Source organism: Aythya ferina (assembly GCF_964211825.1).
Source record: "Aythya ferina genome assembly, chromosome: 6".
Taxonomy (NCBI): Eukaryota; Metazoa; Chordata; class Aves; order Anseriformes; family Anatidae; genus Aythya; species Aythya ferina.
The window spans coordinates 36,046,909-36,068,741 of NC_140303.1; the positions used below are offsets into that span (position 1 = coordinate 36,046,909).

General features: G+C 41.5%; 1 long non-coding RNA gene across 3 annotated transcripts in view; it reads left to right on the top strand.

The window, feature by feature from the left end:
- Positions 1–21,833, top strand: part of LOC311438811 — a 129,175-nt gene that overhangs the window by 33,346 nt on the left and 73,996 nt on the right. The window contains exon 1 of one of the 3 annotated variants that reach the window (XR_014694329.1): positions 13,620–13,690. The exons of the other annotated variants lie outside the window; for them this stretch is intronic. This is a non-coding gene — a long non-coding RNA (uncharacterized lncRNA). Of the gene's footprint in view, positions 1–13,619; positions 13,691–21,833 lie in introns of those variants that run through there. 3 annotated transcript variants of the gene reach the window in all.

Consider the following 21,833-nt stretch of genomic DNA (forward strand, 5'->3'; position numbering starts at 1 on the left):
GCAGAGGAGTATAAATACGGAATGGTACATGACATTTTGGGGGGAAGGAGGCCTCCTGCAGAGCATGTTAAACGATGCAAGGTTAAACATGAGGTGGATTGGAGTCTTCTAGAGTTTCAGTCATGTCAGGTGGACTGGTGAACTTTGCAAAGCTGGATTTTAACAACTATCCTCTCTACATTTTGTACTATCAGAGGCAGCAGCTTGCTGCCGCAATGTAATTTCCCAGGCAGGGGAGGAGCAGCCCCAGCTTTGCCCTGGATTGCTGGTAGTTGATTAATGTGGGATCTAACCAGTCCCTTCTTGATATTCCATCCAGTCAGGTTTAGCATGACACTTATCTCTTCACTTGCAATCTCTTCACTTACAATCTCTGTTCTTCATCTGAATTGATCGGTGCTGTGATTCTCTGGTGTGTTAATGAGTTTTCTGTGTGGTACTGTGCTAGGGGCCTTGTTAAACTCCAGAGACATTCTGCCTACTGCATTTTATTTATACGCCCACTCTGTTACTCTTGACAAAGAGGAGCTGAGTTGTTTATCTTGAGTTTTTGTCAAAAAATTTGTCTTGCAGTAATTTTCTCTGCTCTGGCTGCCCACGGAGGCAAATCCGAATGTATTATTCACCTGTTATTTCAAAACCATTTAAACTTGCCAAATGTAAGTGGTGTTTTACACGATTCTGCTGATACTCTCAAAGTTGTTATTAACTGCCTCAGAAGTAATTTTTGATTGCGGCTGCATGCAGTGGAATGATGACAAGGCATATTCTTTCCTCTGTCAAACTGAAACAATGTAAGGACAGTATACTTGCCCTCGGAAACAAAATGTTTTGCAAGCAGTGTTTGTGCAGACACTTTTTGTTCATTAAAGCTGAATACAGCTGGAGCTGTCCCCACCTATTCCCTTCTTTCAGTGCAAATTAAATCCACTCTCACCCATCCTGACTGGTGGTCAGGAAGATGATGTCTATATCTGGGTGTCAAGATCCTTTGCCAATACAGATGAAAAAACAAATGTTGGTCAGAATCTGTATTCTTCGTGAAAGCTGTGGTTGCTCATGTCTTTCTGTGTAGCAGCTTGGCTGGCTAAGAGGGGCTCTTCCACTCTCTGGTACTTTGCCATGCTGAGCCATGCCTCTGTAGCCTCGAGCATATGCTGTTGAAATGTGCTGTCTTTGCTTTCGTAAAGAAAAGTCACTCAAAGCACCATTCAGCAATGTGCCTCAACAAACTTTTCTTATGACAGAATACCGCCAACTTGCTCTGTTTGTTTTCGCTTCCAGGTGCTGTCAAGAGAGATGGTCAGTTTGTGTATTGTCTTCCTATCCAATGCTCCCTGTTTTGCCTTGAGACTAATGGTTTGCTAAGCGTGAAAACTAAGTGTTACAAAACATTTTCCAATGTTTTATAAGATGGAGAATCCAGATTTTTTAGCTTCCTGGAGTTTTCTAAGTCACTGGGAGCTGTAGAAGTAGAATGCATATTATTGAATAGGCATGAAGTTGTAGGGTGTTTTGTGTTGTTGTTGTTCTGTCCTCTCCCCGTGATTGCTAGATCTTAGAAAGAAAGCTTTTTCTTCATACTTTTGGTTTTACAATCTCCTTTTATGAAGAACACTATATTGCACAAGATTTTGTAGATACTTTAATGAGTGTATTTTCAACAGTTTCTTTCAAGTACTTAGAGCTGACAAATACAGAGATAGCCAAAAAAAGACGTGAAAGAATATAATTCAGTGTATAATTACTGGAGCTTCTGTAATATAACCGCAACTGAAGTTGTTTGTACGGTTTCTTTCCCTCCTCTTAGCTTCTTGAGTGTCCTCCTAAGAAGATACTCAAAATCTGACATTCTTTAGATACTTCACTTTTTTCTCCTTAGTGCTTCAACTGAACACTTATGCTTCTGTTAACGAAGAAGCCTGTGATCATGATTCCATAGTTCAAATTAGATTAGAGGACAAATTCAATTTTAGTCACTCAGGTTCGAGTCAGAGCTGACTTCATTGTCGCCAGTTGAGTTAATCTGTCTCTGCACAGGTGTAACTGATAGCATAAACAGAATGATAATCAACTGCTGAACTGTAGGCACAATTTCAAAGTTATTCCATAATTGCTCAGTGTTACAAAGCAGGCTACAACCAGTGAGTTGGTCCTCACTGGTTAGTAATCACTTTGGTTCTGAATTGGTGTCCCTGGGAGCCTGCTGTTGGAAATATTACAGTGATATTAGAGAGGGCATGAAGGTAAATGCCTTGACATTCTCCATTCTTGTAACAGAAGTTGAAGCAGAGTATGTGTGTGTTTTTTTGTGTGAAGCTATTTCTATTTTGAATGTGTTTTGTGAAGAAAAGAGTCCAGCATTTCTGTGCCAAGCAGAGAAATGAGAGAGAAATGCCGGGCATGGCACCGCCGACCAAGCAGCAGCATCAGCATCCCACAATGCCAGTGCTGCCTCTGGCCTCTCTCCTCTGCTCTGGTGAAAGTGGTAGCCATGGATGTGCTGGAAATCTGTGGAGTGGCTTCTGATTACTGGGCACCCTTTGGTTAAGAGAAGAGCACCCTGATGTGTAAGTGCTGTGTCAGATTCAAACTGAACTTCTGAGACCTACTTAACTCCAGCTCAACATCTGTAAAAAGCCTGAAAGTTTTAAAAGAGATTTAAATAGGTGTTTGCAGGCTGTGTCAGTGATGATGAGGATGCAGGGGGTGTTTTGTAGCATCTGGCAAGACAGAGTGTTCACCTGTCTTTGGCTGGAGAGGACCATTATGGGGCTATTTCACTTTGAACAAATTAAGTCAGCCCCTAAGTATCTCTGAGGTGTTTTAGGATCTCCTTTGGTCCTGGCAGCAGAAGTGTGGGAAAGGCAATTTAGAATAAATTCATCTCATCCCTAAACTTCTACGCACGTTTGAGGAAGTGGGACTTTCAGATGTACACTACTTTTATCTTTCTTGAGATAAGAATATAGAGAGTTTTCTAAAAAGTTCTTTCATCAATTGCTAATTAAACCTAAACAGGAAGGCAGAAAAAAATCACAAATTGGAAAAAAAAACAAATGAAAATCAAACAAACAGTGATCTACTTAAAATACAGCTGTAAAAACCATGTCCTTCAATCGAAAAGAGTTTCAGGATCCTGAAGTCACAGCTGTTGATGAATGCATCTGTTTGGTGGCTCTCTGGAGCTAAAATAATACAGTTTATCGAATAACGTGTGAATGATGACAAACTAAGAGCTTACTGTCTGAAAGCTTTCAAGAGTATGCTACAATGCCAAACAAGCATGGAATGATGCCAGCATTATGCTTTTGGTATGAACTTTTCACTTTATCAGGGCAGATAACATCATGTAAAATAAATCTGACTAAGCTATCCAGACAGGGGTCTGCGCAGAGTGGAACGATCCCAGGGACACTTACAAGTGTAAGGATGAGTGACAGGTTTTGTGGGTTTATACCAATAGACATTTCTCCTTTATTCTGTTATGTGGTAAGTCTTTTACACGTGTTACAGACTGCACACCAAAGATCAGTCACAGAGAGCCCTCTGCAAAGATTATTTGACCTTCCATCGGGTGCCTGTGGGGATATCACTCCGAAAGAAGTCGTTCTCATTAAGGTTCCTGCTGACAGTTGGCAGACCAGGTGGTCCTGCATAACACGAGTGCAGGCTCTCACATCTGAGTCTTTAAAGATTGTGCAGGTAGGAAGAGTGGCTTGCTGGTGCTCTGAGTTAAGCCAAACTGGTTTGTGTTAGCTTAAAAACGCGCTGTTTGTCTTGTGTTTTCTCAATATACCCTGCAAGATCGGTGTCTTTGTTGTGTACTTGGTGTCATGCTTGAAGAAACCAGCACTGCTATGAAATGTTTCGGGATGGTATATTTTGGGAACTCATTGTCACAATATTTTACAGCACACCGGTTGCTACATGAGTTGGTCTGAACAGGGCAATAAATTCAGCAACTGGAGCAGTGGTTTGTATTTCCTTCTTTTCTGGCTTTTCTACAACTTGCTATCACTGTTTCCCTCCCCAAATGTGCCCAATATCTATATGTCTATCTTAGAGCACATTTTGGAGGCCTTTGGAGCTCCTCTTTCCTGCTTTTCTTTCTTTTAAAATGCCTACGGCTTCCAAGCTGCCTCATATCTCAGGGTGGATGCTGATGAATGTTTCCTAGAGAGACACAACCTTTCCAAAAAAAAAAAAAAAAAGACAACTGCTGATTAGCGTGACAGCTTTTTTGTTCTTGCTTCAGACTGTTGCTCACCAGTCTCTGTCCAAGATTTCTAGTTCATTTTGGGCCAGCATGAACTATCATGGCATTCCAGACGCCAGTCCAGAGCTACCAGCTCGTGCCCAACCTCAGCTTTCATGTAAGAAGTGAACGTGCAGGTAGTGCTGTAAGGAAAATCCTGAAATCCTGAACTGAGCATACCTGAGGGAGAGCTGTTGGAATCAAAAATACATTGAAACCATGCCTCTCTTATATACAAAGTAAGCTCTTCATCTTTATTAAAAAGCAGTCTAGTCGAGTGATTAAAGTTATGGTTTTGCTGAAGTCCTTGCTGACTGGAGATTTTAAAAATTTTAAATCCTTTTAATATGAATGATATTTAAAGTTCATTTCATTGCTTTTGCCAATTCTATCTAAGCCTCCCTTGCAGACATTGCTCCTAGTTACATTGGTGTGAGAGAAAACAGTGTGCCAACACCCATGTTTATATGGATAGAGTACATCGAGTTTCTTCATATGCCTCCTGTCAGCTTTCCTTTTTCCAGTTGTACCTGACTGTTCTTTTGCTCTCTGTAGTAACCTGCTGCCAAATTTTATAAAACAACATTTCCTTTTATATTAAGAATACTACCAGACCCTTGTAAAGAGGAATTCTGCTCTTGTATCTGGTATTAAGAATGTGTCGTTAAAGAAACAGCAGCCTGCCACATCCAGCAACCGTACTGGAAATGATTTCTTGCAGGAAATAATAGCTTTCTGCTGAAATCATTAAAATGAAATTCTTAACTTGTCTCGAGATCTTTGAAGGCACGGGGAGGCAGGCTTGCACAGTTCGGTGCCTGTTAGGCACATCTGCATGCTGACCTGCCTTCTAGGCAGACCTCAGTAAGCTGCCTGCCTGAAAGGTGCTGTACAAAGGCTTGTAACTCACTTTCCAGGCAGACAAGAACCGGTACCTGTCTAGGAGACATCCCCTTGCTGATGACCTGCCTCCAAGGCAGATCTCTCTAGTTATCTTTTCCGTCTTTGAAGCAGCTCCATGCAGAGTTGTGTCCTTAGCTGACTGAACTGCTGCTTGCCTGGGAGGTGCTTGGGTTGATAAGCTTCCTTCTAGAAAATCCCAAGCAATTATTTACCCAAAACATCATATTTCTGAAAGGAACATGTAGAATTTGAATCCGTAAAATATGTTTTTATTTCTGACTGATTACTGTGTCTGATATTCACTGTTAACTGCAGGTGTATAGGAAATATAACAAGCATCCCTCTCCCACGTTAAGAAAAATAAAGAAGCCTGTCAAAAAAATTTGCTAATATGGCACAGAGCACGCATATGCTCATGCTCACGTCTGTGGCAGTAATTTAGCTGCCAAACTTGCTGTATAGGAGGGAGGGAAGTAGGCTGACTTTTTATGAAATCCAAAATTACTATTCTGTGGAGAACTAGGAGGAAGGCAGACACTGGATGTTTCAGTATACAGTCTTAAAAATTGCATATGATCACCGCGAGTCAGGCAACCAGTTCACTCATACAACCTTGTAAGTACCAGTTGCTCATTTTTATACAAAAAAAAAAAAAAAAAGTTTTAATTTTACTTGAACAAAACCAAACAAGACCAAAACAAAATTCCATTTACTAGTTAATGGAAAAATACAATGTAGTTCCTCTTGCTTTCCTAGAGAAATTCAGATTGCAGATCAGACATTAGACTTGAAAAAAAAGTGGCATATACATCCTCAAGGCCATAAACCTGCAGCAGTGAAGTCACCAGATAAAGGATAGATGTGCTATCAAGTATTCTTATGCTCAGGGCAATATTGTCGTGCAAGTGTATTGGTGTGATTCTGCAGCAGCCTGCTGGCAGTCAGCGTAGAGTCACTCTGATGGACATGGAATGAGTGCAGAATTTGGTCTTATTAGCTCTGCTTGTGTTTCACAGAAGCAGCAAGAGTCTCCTTTAGGTGTGTTTGTACTTGATACAGTCTGACATGTCCCACATGTTTGGACAAACATTATACTAACACAATACTCAGCAGTTAACAGTAGGTATTGCAGAATCTGTTGGTCCTCCTCTGTTTCTTCCTGTCAGCCGACCCACTCCACTGGTGACTAGTATCTCCTGTCACGGATAATTTTCCCTTGTTTCAGTGACATTAAAGCTGGGGCACTGTGGATGGAGAGCTCTGAGGGTGGAAGGCTCCATTTGGGTGAAGGCGTGAGCATCTCCAGGCCAGGACATGGGTGTGCCTTGCTACAGCACAGCTGGATGTCTGCTGTGAGCTGTTCCCAGCTTGTGGCGTCCCCAGGACACCTTCACATCTGCATCACATGCTGGGATGCTGCAGGGGCAGGTGGGCACCCAGGATCTCGTGTGAGCATGGGGTAGGAGCACGTGTAGATGGTGTGGTTTTCTCTGGAGCATTCTGCATCTGGAACGGGTGCTGAGAGGAACTTTCCGCCTCTTCTTACAGGCACTCTGGTCCCTCTGTATGATATAAAAACGTAATTAAGGAAGACAAATTTGTGCTTGGAATGGAAAGTAGTCAGATATATACGAGTTTTTAGTTCTGATCTAAGCTAGTGTCAGAGTCTGGAAAAAACCTTTTCTCTCTCTTCTGTCCAAATTAATTTCATCCACTGGATGTGAGAAATAGCAATTAGGAACACAAAATCATGCTATGTGATCCAGAAATGCAGGTAGGAGCCCTGTTCTTTTTTGACTCTTCTTTCTCAATCTCAACCTCTTTCACCCTATCTTTACTCTAGCATATTTTGACTAATGATTATGGTTGAAGAAATTGAAATCTGCTCACGGGTATTTCTCAAGCAGACTAAGTTTGTCAGCTAAATTATTCATTGTGAATTAGCTTCTGGGAGGCAGTGCCTGTACTTAGTGTGATGGTGACCGGGCTGCACCTCTGGGTATCGCTGTGACACTCGGATGTAGTGTTGACAAAATTCACAGCTTCCAATGGCCACAAATGACAAAGTAGGTTTCTCCTGCATACGTTAGCTGCTTGAAGCTATAAGGCATGACCTGCTCAACAGAGGGGAGTTGGGTGCTGACAGAGAGCAAACATACACTTACAAATAAAAGGTTGCATATGCTAAAACGTAGTGAAGCTTCATATAATATTTTGGTGTAAGAGATTCATTAAAATAACAAGTTTGGGGGAAATAGTTGAGTCCACCCACTTCCCAAGCATGTGTAGATGGGTTAGGTTGCTGTTCATAAACTAGTCCGAGACTCCTGCAAGTCACCAGATGGCCCAGTACTATGAATCACTGGCCGGGCTAGCTTTTGATCTGCAGAGCTGAAGCCATGCTTATTTGAATCCAAGTTTTACTTTCTGCAAACCCTGGAAATGTTTTTAATAAGATGATGTGCCGTTACATATGTATCAGTTGATAATATGTGGAAAGTTATTACTTCAAATATGTTGAAATCATTTTTGAGAAGTGATTGGAATAGTGCATTTGAAAAATCAAAGTATATTGAAGGAAATGCACTAACCTCATGTTTTCATCAAAGGCTTTATAAGGATTTTGTTTTTCATTGGTGTAGTGTCCTTTTCTAATCTCAGCATTGTAGAGCTTACCAAACGTATTGCAGAAAAATCCTCTGATGCTCATCCATGTGTATTTTGAGAAACAGCGGGCACCAAAGAGAGGACTTTAATGGATATGAACAGAAGAAAAGAGTTACTGAAATCCAGCGATTGTGTTAGAGAACTGAATCTGTAGCAAGCATGGGCAAAACTGCTCTGCTTCTGAACCCTTCCAGCTTTAGTGAATTTGATAAAGAGCAACACAGATCTCAGCTCACCATAACTTTTGAGTTTTGTGACACTAAAGCCCCTGCCAAGCTTTTGCCAGTATTGCCTAAGTTCTTCATCTCTATCCTGTGTAACAAAATACATCCTCATGCAGGATGCCGTGGTCTCCTATGTATGCTAAGAGTAATGAATGCAATTAGCATCTGGGAGCAAGGTGGAAAATCCACAGCCTTTCCTCCTTTCAGAACCCTTCACTGGATGGCATCCCACACTTGTGCCTGCGTTGTGCCTGAGCTCTGATTCGTGCTGCAGCTTTCTTCTTGCTGGGGGTGCCAAGAGGATCATTGCATGGGGTTTTTCAGCTTGCTGCCCCTCTGCCAGACCTGGTTAAACCACCTGAAAGATGAAAAAGTTGGTGTGGAGTAACAGACACGTGCACTCAAACAGGATGCTCGTATGCAGTTGTTGCCCTGAAAATTCACACAAAAGCCTAATGAATCGTATCCCACCTGAACTGCTTGGTCCTGACACTACTTTAGAGAGGCGTTTGCTTCCCCTTCTCCCTGTCTGGGTCTGCTTCTGAGCCGTCACGATGCCTTTCCCCGACACAGAGCAGCCCACCGCCTTCTGGACGTGACCCCCAGCCCTCAGGCATCCTCAAATATCCCGGTCCCGGCGCACAGGACCCGCTGAAGAAGCGACAGCAGAGCGGAGCCCCCGAGCGGGCAGGGCCCGGTCCCCCCCCTCCGCCGCCCGCCCGGCGCTGCCGGCCCGGGGCCGCCAGGTGGCGGCGTCAGCCCGCGGTGCTGCGCTCACGGCTCGGGGCCGGCCGCGCCCGCGGGGGGAGCCGGCGCTTACCTGTGCCTCTCACCCTTTTCCCTTCCCCTTTTCCCCTTCATTTCCCCCCCGCCCCTCCATTTTTCCTGTCCCTTTTCCTTTTTACTTTTTCATTTTTCCTTTCTCTTCCCTTTCCCTTGTCCCTTTCCTTCCTCTTCCATTTCCTTTTCCCTCTTTCGCTTTCCCCCCTTTCCCCCTTTCCCCCTTTCCCCCTTTCCCCCTTTCCCCCTTTCCCCCTTTCCCCCTTTCCCTTTCCCTTTCCCTTTCCCTTTCCCTTTCCCTTTCCCTTTCCCTTTCCCTTTCCCTTTCCCTTTCCCTTTCCCTTTCCCTTTCCCTTTCCCTTTCCCTCTCCCTTTCCCTTTCCCTCTCCCTTTCCCTCTCCCTTTCCCTCTCCCTTTCCCTTTTCCCCCTTCCCCTTCCCCTTCCCCTTCCCCTTCCCCTTCCCCTTCCCCTTCCCCTTCCCCTTCCCCTTCCCCTTCCCCTTCCCCTTCCCCTTCCCCTTCCCCTTCCCCTTCCCCTTCCCCTTCCCCTTCCCCTTCCCCTTCCCCTTCCCCTTCCTTCTCCCTTTCCTTTCCCCCTCTCCCTTTCCCCTTCCCCCTCTCTTTCTTTCCTACTTTATTTTAAATATGTTTACCTCTTATTTTATTTATATTATTATTTATGTCTCTCCCTATATTATTTTATCTTTTTTATCTTTTATTATTTTCATTTTTATTTCCAGTTCGGAAATCCCCAGGCAACAAGCCACTGATTGAGACCGGGGAGGACTGGGGGGCATAACAGAGTCAATTTTTCTCTTGTGCTATCAGCTGAAGAACACCTTGGAAAGTCTGCAGTTAGATTGTTTTATAAATATTGTATTACAAGACCATAAACACTAAGAAATCACTTTGCAAATACTTGTTTGTAAGAATTGCGCTTTTAATTCCTTCAGTTGAGAGACTCTGAGGATGATGCAAGAGTGAATTTGGAGGAGGATAAACTACCTATGCCATCAGTTTCCTCCGGTAGTTAATATTGCATTTAAACCGATAATGACTGAAATGAGTTTTGAATAACTCGCCATCTGAGATATTTGTAATGTTAAAAAATCGCATTTTAATGTAATCTCTGCTGCCTTAAATGAGCTTACATTATGCATGTTGTTATGCGAAGAAAAATGAGAGAGGAGAAAAAAACTCCTTGCAAACACTTTGTGTGAGGCTGACAAGTAGGTAAAAACTTAATTTCCTTTGCAGGCATTGCTCGGGACTCAGAGGGGAATAGCCACATGACGGCAGCCACGCAGTGCGGGGCAGGGCTGCAGATAGCTGTGACTTTCAGTCCTTGCTGGCTTGATTCTGTACACAACTGTGTAGGAAATGCTTCTTTATTTCCAAACTGAATTCAAGTCAGAGATAGGCTAAAAGCACCATTCATTTAGATTAAAGATCCTGAAACTATCATGTTTGCAACCATTTGTCACAGTTTAAGTAGCAGTGCATAAATGTCGTGCTGTTGGTACACAATTTAATCTCTGCTGACAACAGCTCCATTTCCAAAGTTTCCGCAGCATTTTTTTTTAATGTTTACATATCTTACAAGCAGACTCTTCTGCTTGTGCAGAAATGGGATGGTTCTGTAGGTGAGCAGGCCTGAATGCCCTCAGCACTGGGAAAAAATGATAAAGCATGGAGATTAGTGTGTATGTGAGCACCGATCAAACGATGTTTGCACTTGACAGCATTTACATCTAGCTGAATGTGTGGATTTTGTTGTTGCTTCAGGTCAGAATAAAGTGGGTAGGCTTTGTTCTGGCTGAGGGTGAAAGACACACCGCTAACTTTTGACCTCCCCTTGTCCTTACTCCCTCTCCTGTTACCTCCACCACCAAAAGCAGGGGAAAAACTAATCATATGATGAGAGTTTTCTGTTATCTTTCCAATTGTTCTGTTGAAAAATACAAGCAATGATTACTATTTTATCAAACATGAATGCTTAGCTTCTAGTGGATGTCAGTCTTTTGGCACAATGTTCATAGCTTTAGGCCTTTCCTTGTAATAAAGCATTGGCTCAGAGTGTATAGATTATAAATCACCGTGTCTCTTTCCAGTGATAATGCCCTTTATAGACCTCATTGCTTTGTCTTCTGAATCTGTCTGTGTTTGAGCATATGCCCAACCTGGAGCAGGTGGAGGAAAAAATGGTGAATTTCCTGCCACAAGGAACTTTTCTAAACCGTTTCATTGCAGCTACCAGGAGAAACAATTCTTCTAAACCAGAGAAAATAAAGATGTTGCCACATGGAAGACTGCACTGATCCTGAGCTGCAGAAACCTCGTTGCTTCACTCTATGAAACAGAGGTAGAACGATGTTTACAGTCCTCTAAGTGTATTTTTTCCTAACCCCAAATGAGAAGAGTGTACATCTGGGTTGAGGATGTCCTGGAGGAACTGGAGGTCTGTTGCAGTGGGATGCTTTTGATGTAGCTGAACATGGTTTCTGAAGCTTGGGGTTAATGTGCTGCTTACAGAGTTACTCGTGAGAGTGGTTCAGAGCAGTGCTTCAGGAAACCTCTCCAGTCAGTGCTGCCAGGCCTTTGTAGTTCTCATCCTTAGCTTCTAAAATACCTGCAGTTGTTCACACAGGACAAAACAGATGTGCTTGGCTAACCCACAGAAAAAAAAAGCTGAAGCAAGTGGGAACAGGATCAGTCCCAGCTAACATGTTTTAGCCATAGCAGCACTAAAAAACATTGCAGCCTCCCGAGTCCACCCAAAAGTGCCATCTCTTGAGCAAAGATCAGTTTAACTGAAATAATCTATGAATAAGTAGTGGCATCAGATTCAGATAAAGGAAGAGGACTGACACATACAGATTGAGACGGGCGTTTGGTGGTAGGAATGAGGAACCAGGCAGCAAGAAAAAGCAGAGATCAGAAGTTATTCTGTGCAAATACCTTATCCACAATGCGATGAACTTTAATTTCCAGAAGCAAATATTATATGTAAGTCTTGATAATGGAAACATTATCATATCTGAATCCAGCTTGCCACTTTCTAAAATACACTTCATGCAAGATAGCTGTCTGTCCTGTCAGATTATAAGAAGTCTGTGTTTTGCTCTGGTGGTTTGCATTCTTTCTGGCTCATTTGGCTATTCAGCTTACTTTACAGTGCTCGTTTTCTTGGTATTACAATTCTTATCCTACTCTGTCTCTGCCACATGACTAGAAGTGCTGAAGCTTCTCAAGACCCATGGCATAAATAGAATTTCTGTTTTCTCTTCTCCATTCCAATCATAGATCTTCTTTGCCGGGCACCAAAGTCCTCTTTGCACTTGCCTTTGTGCAGCTGAGAGCCACACCGGCCCTCTTCCCCTCCTCAACCTTCTGGGCAAGCTCCCGCTGCCTCCTCAGCTCCACCAGTGCTGGGACAAGTCCTGTTCTACCCCTCACCATGCCCAAACAGGTCTTGCAGTCCTCCTCGCCTTTCTGATCCCCTTTGCCACAGCCTGGTGGGGTCACTCCCTGCTAGAGGGATGGCAGCCAGTGCCTGGATTTTTTTTTTTTTTCTTACTGCAAGTGAAGTAAGAATCCAGAATGAAGCCAGAAACCTCTTTCTGTAAAGGGTTTGGGAGCAATGAGACAAGACAGGTGTTGATGGGAGATGTTAAAATCACGCAAATTGGAAGTACTTTGAAAGAAAATGGCTAGAGAATAACATCCTGGGCCCAAATGTTCTGGATTTCAGATACAGATAGAGCAAAGTAAGTGGGAAGAGCTGAAATGTTGTGTAGAGCCCATAGTGAACACATTGTGAAACTCAGTATACTTTAATTTTCCCTTCAAAAACTTATCCTTTCTAAAATTTGAAACTTTGTTTCTTCCAAGGTCACTTTAGATTTAATTTACCAATATGATATATGCAAAGAGTTAATTTAATAATCTAATATGGAATTTTTTTAAATTGCCTGACAAATACATTGTAAGTATGATCACATCTCTCCGAAATGAAAATCAAGACCACTCAGTGTTCTTTTGTCAAACTGATTGCATCTAATTAAAACAGAAAGTAATCCCTGTGATGCAGCGTTTCTTCCCATTAACATGCGCTGCACAGGTTACTACCTAATTTAATACAGAATGTTGTCTTGCATTTCTCTATCCCTGATAAAACTGCTCTGGGTAGATGAAGTTAAGTGAACTTCTGAGTTATATAAGGAAATAGCAATCCCCACCCTCATGCATGGTGATATATAATTTATTTCCTTTCCTTAGGGCTTATTTCCAGCTATGGAAGCAGAAGCGCTAGCCCTTGGCCTCACACTGCTGCTAGCTTGATACTGTGATTTCTTGGTAAATAGATAAACACGTCTATAAGATTAGGGGACAAATTTGCTTCAGCACCCAAAGCTCCCTGATCGATACTACTAATCCATTAAAGATTACAACAAATAATCTTATGTTTCTGTCCCTTCATTCTGGTGTTAAATACGAACTGAAAAATAACGGACTAAAATATTTCTAAAATTAAATGAAACAGGGAAATTACCCTTCACACATTTTAAAGATAAAGAATCCTCATTAGTGCATCTGCTGGCCTGGACAGACTTCCTTTGAAAGCAATTTAAGTATAACAAAGTCATTTTCAAATTAAAAAGGAGCAGCAGCTGTATAGAATGAGAATGCAAGAGCAGCAGCCACACAGCCAGCTCCCAAACCCCAGCACCTGAATCTGACAAGAGTTAATTTGACCAAATGGCCACTGCACCTGAAAGAGAGGGGACTGATGGCTACATTAAGCCAAGGCAAAAGGCTGGTGGAAACATAGTGGAAGGTTCAAAGCCTATTGAATCTGGTGGGTATTTTGGCTTTGGAGGAGGCCAAATGCAGCCTTTGTTGTTCTGAATAAATGAGTTTATGATTCAGTTTAGCCTCGGTCCCGGTAGAAGGAGCCCCTGTGAGAAGTTCCATCAGAGTGACTGAATTACAAGCTGATGGGACTTTGCTGTAATTTATTTAAAGTTATTTACATGCACAAGAGTACATTTGTGGAGCCAGGTTCTGTGCTGATGAAATTGGAAAGGACACTTACTAACCTAATGCTGAGGTGACCCAAGTAAGTGTCCCCAGCTCTCTGTGACCTGTTAAATACTTTGGAAAACCTTTCTGATTGTTGAAAGAGATTTGCTTATTGCTTTTCATTCACTTTTCCGAGCTTTCCCCAGCTTTATTTTCCCAGTCTGGTCTGTTTTAGTCTTTTTCCTGTAATAATTGAAAGCTGGTAAGAGAAACACAACTTTCTAAGCATTCTCTGTGAAATGCTTTTGAAAATGTAGTACTTGACAAACCTTTGAGCCAACTACTGGGGTTATTAGATCAAGGTCATAACAAGCTGGTACATTTGCTTACTACAATATATAGGAGTCTAATGGCAGCTGCAATCATTTACTTCCCCTCCCCGACTCTTTGCGAGCTATTTGCTTGCTTACGCGAGGTGTCTACAATACTGTCAACAGGGATGAAGTCTGAAGAAATTAACATAAATAGTGTCAACGCGCTGTCTTCTGATTTAGTGCCAGTTTCTTCAGGATTTCATTTTATTGCTATCAATATTTTCTCTGATCATCACTACTGTAACATAATCTCGACACTGCAAATTAATTTCATGTACAGGCTCTGTTCTGTCCCATCAGCGGTGATGGGCTCACCCAGCCACTGCCTCCTCCCCACTTTCCCCCTGCTATTATGCTCTCTGCAGTTTACGGCTTGTTCTCTGTGCTTTCACACCCCCAGTGTTTGCGAAAGACGGAGCGAAGCCACGGTATTTCATTTACTCTATGTTAACTCCGCTCCCCTGGGTTGTGAGAGAGTGAAAATTTGTAAGGGAAGACTCGGCCAACGCAGGAGAAAATATTGCCAAATGCTGAATCTGAGAAGCAAAATGGAGACGAGGTGCTGCTCAAAACTGTTGAAGTCGTTTCTTTGGTGGTCTTTGGACATGTCATTTTATGACCATTAGTTTCTGGGCACCGTGGTGCACCTTGGGTTTTTGTTTCTTTCCTTTTTCACTCATGTTGAACGTTTACAATGCAATTACACATTTCTGTTGGGGAGAGATTGGCACTTTGATGGGGCTCCTCATGTAGCAGGGAAAGTTATAGTGAGGTGAACACCGCAGGGGAGAGATGAGATTGATGTCTTCTGCTAAAAGAAATGTTTTGATATGGCTTCGGAGAGGAATCCTGTGTCCTGAAGGGAGACGAGGAGAGCTGTGGATGGGTAAAAGCATGCAGAGCTTCCAGCCTTGGACACTGTGACCCTCAGCACAAGCCTGGGAGCAGGAAAAATGGAAACAGCCTGGGGCTGTGCAGCTAGCAGGGTTTGCTTGTGACCCTCAGCTAGCACCAAGTTCCTCTCTGTGCCTGACAAATCCTTTCCTTGGTGCCCAAATTATTCTGCCTGATTATAGCATCTCCTGGCTCCTTAGATCAAGTTCCGTCGTGAGGAGTCGATTATGTAGCAGGGAGAGAGGGGAATAGACAGCAGGGAAATACCAGCAAGAAGCATAACATAAGGAGCTAACAGACAGCACCCCACAAATCCTTGCCCAGGTGGGGATATTTAGCAGCAGCAAGGGAGCTGCAGGGAGCATCAGGCTGCGGGGCTGGCCAGGAGCCCTGACCTGGTGCCCAGAGCATCCAGCACCAGGGTTAAACTACACCTGTGAGCAGTAGCAGGGTATGCTTTGGTCTGTGCTACTTTAAGCCCATTTGTCTGAGTGCTGTGTACCTTTTGAGAAAATAAATCATACTTAGTATCGAAGAATTTGCTCTCTGCATCATGAGCTTTTAGTAGTGCTTCTGGTCTTCCACAAGAAAATCTCTGCTTTCATCAAGTCCTACAGACTTTTCATCCTGAAGGACACATTCCGTGTTTTTTTTTACTCTCTTTTTAGAGGGCCTGGTAGCAGTTCTGACTATTTCTGATTGGTAATGATTCTCAGACCGCTGTTTGGTCATAACCAGGTGAATGGAGACGGTAAATGTGCACACTGCTTGTGGTTGTCTTTGATGTGGTTTTTGCCTATGTGAGCAGGTGACTTTAACATTATGGGTGTGAGCACTTCTCTGCTTGGATCGACTCGCTACAAGGGCAGTCATTATGTTCCCTCCAGACAGATTTGCCTCTGTATCAATTTAGCATACCTTTAATTACAGCCAGGAAGCCTTTAAATTTCATCTATGTTGTAGGGGATTTTCTACGTCCTAGTCTGAGTTCCACCCAGTAATGTTAAATTAGTCTAATTTATATACAACTGACCTTGCCCGAGCATATACCTGTATTAAAAAAAAAAAAAAAAAAAAGTGCTCAAAATAAAAAGTGAAGCACTTACAAGACCCAAGATCAAAGTCACCTATGAAACTTTAAATCATCCTTTTCCTCATTCCAGATAACCTTTGCTTTGTTCATTGAGCAGCATTCTTACTGGGTAAGTAACAGGCCAGTGTTTCTCTTAGTCTGCTGCTGTGTTATTTATGGAGTGCCACTGAAACATTGCATCAACAAGGAAAAAAAAAAGCATCTGAGTTTTTCCCATGTTGCTTTCAGTGCTGATTTGCAATTATTCATTAATTAATTAGCATGATATCCCTGCAAGGTGAGGTAGTGTTGGTCCCCATGTGAGTAAGAACTGGGGCTTAGAATAAAAGTGAGTGCTAATGTTGGAAATCCAGCTGGAAATAGCTACTGTCCAGTTTTGCAGAGTCGTGTGTCCACTGTAGTGTGTTACATGAAAGTGCTAGATAAGACTGTTTGGCACATGTTAGCACACACAAAACATTTTCATCAGACTCCATGCCAAAAAAATAGCTCAACCGCTATAACCACTCAAGACTTTTAAAAAATAATAATAAAAAATCAACAAATATACAAAATTCAATATCCTATTTGGAAAATGTAAGTGGTTACACTGAGACAGATTTATCTGCAAGGAAAAATGGGACCTTAAATAGAAAATGCCAGCTATGTTTAACTACAAGCATCAATAATTATGAAGCCAATGTTAAAACCTTACTCTGGGTAAGATGAGGCCATAGTTGAATACTCCATCATCATACAAAACCTGCAGGTATACTAGATTTCCTTCTACCTTTTCTTTCTGCAAATAGAAGACTTTCAGCTATCTGAAAGATAGCCTCTGAGAGATCTATTTCCCCTGGAATTTGGCTCCGATTAAAGCTTCTTGGTGCAGTGCTGAATTGTGCTGGGAGTTTTTACTGGGGTGCTCGATCACCTGGTGATTGCGGTGGCTTTTTTATTTTCTGGTTTTATTTTATTTTACGGTTTCGTGGGTGCGCAGTCTGGTCCCTCTGGATCCACAGAGCTGTCCCTGGGTACCTCTGTGCTTGCAGACAACGAGGCGTCTTTGGGCTAAACTCCCTTTCTCTGGAGGGCTGGACTTCCCACGCTGTGCTCAGAGCTCTGCTGCTGGGTTTTTATAGCCTTGGGCTAGCCAAGGCACTGGTTAAGCCTGTGCTTCTCCAAATGTTTCTCAAGCATCAATATATTCACTTTTGACCTTTTCCTTGTCTTTTTGCTCTGATCCTGAAAGACTGTTTCCCAGCCATCCAAAATCTGCTTTCTTTGTATGTCACACTTAAGGTGATTTGCTTTCATTGCCCACCTACATCTCCAGAGAATGATATAAATTAATGTTAATTTTACTTATTGTATACTCTCCCCGCATGTCACTCTTCTCATGTTTCTTCCCTTTTGGTTGGAAATGTGGTAGATAGGGCTAATTCTGCACCATCTTTGATTTCACAGCTCATTCATTTTGGGGGATAGAGAACTCTTTGCAGGACCTTCGCTCAGGTTTGGATTCAGCCATTAGGTTGCTGAATATGCTTCAAAAGATAACTGTGAAAATCTCATTACTTCAAACCCTTTTGAATGAGGCAGTAGAAAGTGTGCTGCACGAAGTAATCATGCATTATTATTTAAATGGCCTAAGATAGATCCTCTTTTTCTTTAATAGCATCTTTGACCTCCTTTCTTCCTGTAGGCAAGCCACGGAAAAATTACATTTTGTAGTGTACATTTGTACATGGCACTGTCATTTGGTTATTTCTTTTCCAGCGGAAAGCCACTTTCTTCCTCTTCCCCCCAACACCTTCTAAAAGAAAATTGAGCTTCTAGGAACTTAATGTGCAAACTTCACTGTTACATCCTGCAAAATTGAGATTGCTTAATGGAACTGGAAAATAAAGATTATTATTTTTTTTTTCTCCTGTTATGAGCAAACTTAAGCAATTTTAGATAGTCATTTGTGGTCTGGTGAATGCAGGGAACTAAATCCTGAGTGACTGCCAGAAGTGACAATTTCAGTCGCATTTTTTTTCCTAATTGAATTCTTTGATGATAGTTTCAAATACAGAAGCCCAAGTACTCAGTCTCCAAAACTCAGATACTTGTGACATTAAAGTAATGAACTTGCATAAATATTAGAAGGATGTTTAGGATGTTCACACCAACTGAGTAGTGTGGCATGCTATATAGTTGATTTTTTTTCCCTTGTAAAAAAAATCCCTGCAATAGATTTTTTTACTATTTTTTTTTTAAATCCTCAAATTTGTGAATAGTAAACATTTTCCTTTTAGAGAAAAGAATGGCAAGTTTAGTTTTTTTTAGAGGGTTTTTAGAAAACTATGTGTGAATGGGAATTTTCCCATTGCGTTGAAAATATTTCTGCAATCTTACACATAGTGGCAGTTTTAATCCACCTTCACTAGGTCTGAAATAATTAGTTCATAGAAAAATGCGCAGGGGGAAAAAAATGAAAATAGATGATTGCTGTTTGGCTACAAACAGAAAATTAAACTTCAGTAACTCATGGAAAGCTTCTGCATGCATTGCTGAGATTAGGGGGAGCACTGCTATGTGTACAGCATAACTGAAGGGTGTTTTTTGGCTGATTTGTAGTGGAAGGCTGCAGTGTGTAGCTACTGAAGCCTGATATAAATGCACTCCATGCTGCCAGCACCAGGAACGCTTTGGCGTGATGATGCCAGCCTGCCTGCTCTGCGTGCTACAGGTGGGTGTCTGCAGCTATGCTAAGGAAGCAGCCTGGGCAGCCTGCCTTGCCTGCTGGTCCTGATTAGCCACACGCCTTGCTCCTTTCTCATGCAAGATTTTCATCCTTCAAATACACTTTTAAAAATTCATAATGTTTACTGCTTGTTCAGATTGCAGGCCATTTGGTGCTTTTATCATACATTTGTGTAGCCTTGCTGGAAAAAAATGATGGTCTGTCTTAAATCCCTTACTGCCTTGGTCTTTCTTAGTCCAAGTTGCTTGGTCATTTGTTATAAATGTCATGAGAGGTCACATATCCTTTGTAGAATTTTCCTTCTGAATTCCCTTTAGAACTTTCTTTAACGCCTCAAAGAGTTTGCTTCTTTATTTCTTCTTAAAGAATATCGGCTTTATTTCGCTACTAAATCACAAGGATACTCAATCCATTGAATAACTTGTTTTTCCTGTGTTATGCCGTCTCTATTTCTATAAATCCTTTGTATAAAAAAAGTGGCAGTTCAGGTTTGTTAATATGAAAAAATAAGAATTTTTCTGCTAAAATTCCTTTAAAATTGAAAAGCATAGGTGAGGCATATCTTGCCAATTCTCTTTCACATTTAAAAATCTGTCTCTGTAATCATAGCGAAATCATGCTAGGATTTGTGCTTTTAGCATATATTCCCTGGTGGCAAATAGTTTTAAATGCATATGTAGAATTTCCTCTTTTTTTTTTCTTTTGAGATTCTACATTAGCTGTTGCTGCTCATTGACTTATGCTTGACTTTTTTCACCTCTCTCAAGGTACATGGATAGCTATTTAATGACGGTTATAATTCCTTAGCCATTTTGTTCAAATTTCTGGGCAGACCGTGTTACATCTGTATGTATATTGTATGTGTGCCCGCACGTGCAAGGCATGTGTTTTCATAGGTATCTGGAAGATGATTTTGTGTTACTGAGCCCTTCTCCCATTGCAGTATTTTGAGGCATGACAAAACTTTTGTTCCTTCAGCTGTAGGAACTGCTACTGTGTGAAGAAATAACTATCAGACCAAGGCTGAGAGTGAGCCTGCACGGTGCTAGATGCTGCATAATCCAAGAGTTAGTTATTTTAGGTTGCAAATTCATTGAGATTAAAAAGTCAGATACAGAAGAGTCTCTATTTAATGGAATATTATCATCCTCATTTTGTGAATGAGAGGAGTTGAAGCATTCAGACAAGTGAATGACTTGCCCAAGGTCAGAAAGGAAACTAGAGCTGAAGCCTTATCTCCCTAGCTGCAGTTTCAGCCATCTAAATGCACACTCATTCTTCATGTGAGTTTTCAAGTGTGGTTCTTTTGTGCTTCAGGCATTCTTCCTAAGTCAAAATTTTGTGGAGTCCCTCTTTTTTCTTTTTATTTTTCTATTATTCCTCAGTTTGTTTAGAGAAAATACATAGTAAAATTAAACAAAAAAAAATAGAAGACACCATGAAAATGTTTTTTCATAAACTGAGTGTGGTAGAAGCAGATGGAAATATAAAACCAGCTGTGATTTAATGATGACCTGCACCCTCTTCCTTTAAGAGTTTTAGACAGTTATGAAATTCAACCACAGAAAAAAGATTATCAAATTCTATAGTTAGAAAGGACCGAAGTTTTAGCTAATTATAGAAGAAATATTTGAAGGGATGGAGTTGGTTAAGGAAAAAAACAATATCTGGATATGTGTTTTAAAAATAAACTGCCATTTCACAACCTTTTTTTCCATGATCATGTGATATTTGTGAAGTGGGTGAAGTGGATCTGGTGTAGCATTTCCTTTTTGATGTGCAATGCAAATAAGAATTTTACTGAGTTGGTGCCCCTCATCCTCCAGTCTGACTTCTTTTCTATTTCTACTTCCCCCTTTCTCTCTCTCTTTTTATTTTTTTATTTTTTTTTAATCCTAAGGTTTTTCACATTTATGAAAAATCTGCCTGACATAATTTTAGAGCTTCAGTTTGTAATCCTCTGTTACAGAACACTGGGCTGAGGGTTGTAATGAATGCTTTGTAAATGAATAACAACGCTATTTTAGTTCTAATATAAGGAATCAGCTCTATAATTGAACTATCAGTAAATTCATCACCAGATAGACTATTAACAAAGTAATTACATTCATTTTGCCAGTTTATTGTTATTAATTTCAGATACACAAGGTCGTAGTGGAAGTCATCAGTCCTTGCTTGTGGAAATCCAGGGTAAGATCCAGCTGGCGTGATTATACAGCAGATGATATATTCCTGTAGGTGTAGTATGTGAGACGTGGGACACTGAAGCTAGCTCAGCTTCTTAATTGTGCCCAAAGATCTATTAAGTCTGTGAATTATTTATTTTGTGTGTATTTGCATAGAGGTGCCTGAAAAGGAGGTGCTGGCGTTGCTATAACATAAAAATTGCAGAGGAGTGTATGGTGAGTGTGGAGTGATGGTGGTTCCTTGCATTTCACTGCTGGTTTGGACAAGAGCAATGACAGACCTGCTGATGGCCTGCCCAGCTGTTCCCGTTACAGGAGAGCAGGGAAGTCTGCACTGTTTTCTAGAGGACTTAGTGAATCTTGAACCAGTAAAGCACACCAATTCCCATGTTACGACTCCTAAGCATGAGCAATATTAAAGCAATCTGGAAATTACGCCATGTGATCAGGCCCTTTACTCAGAACTAATACAGGCAGGGTCTGTGGATTACCCTGTGGTATTTAAGCGCTTGTGATCAAATTCTGGGTGCTCTTTTTTAGCCTTTCCATGCTATAACTTCATTTAGGATTCCCTGTTAGTAAGAAATCAGTCTACAAACTCTTCCTTTTAATCTTTTTTTTTTTTTTTTTTTTTTTTCCTCTATCCCAATTAGTTTGTAAATTGAAGTCTCTTGTTACTGCTAATGTGTTCATTTAATCTTTTT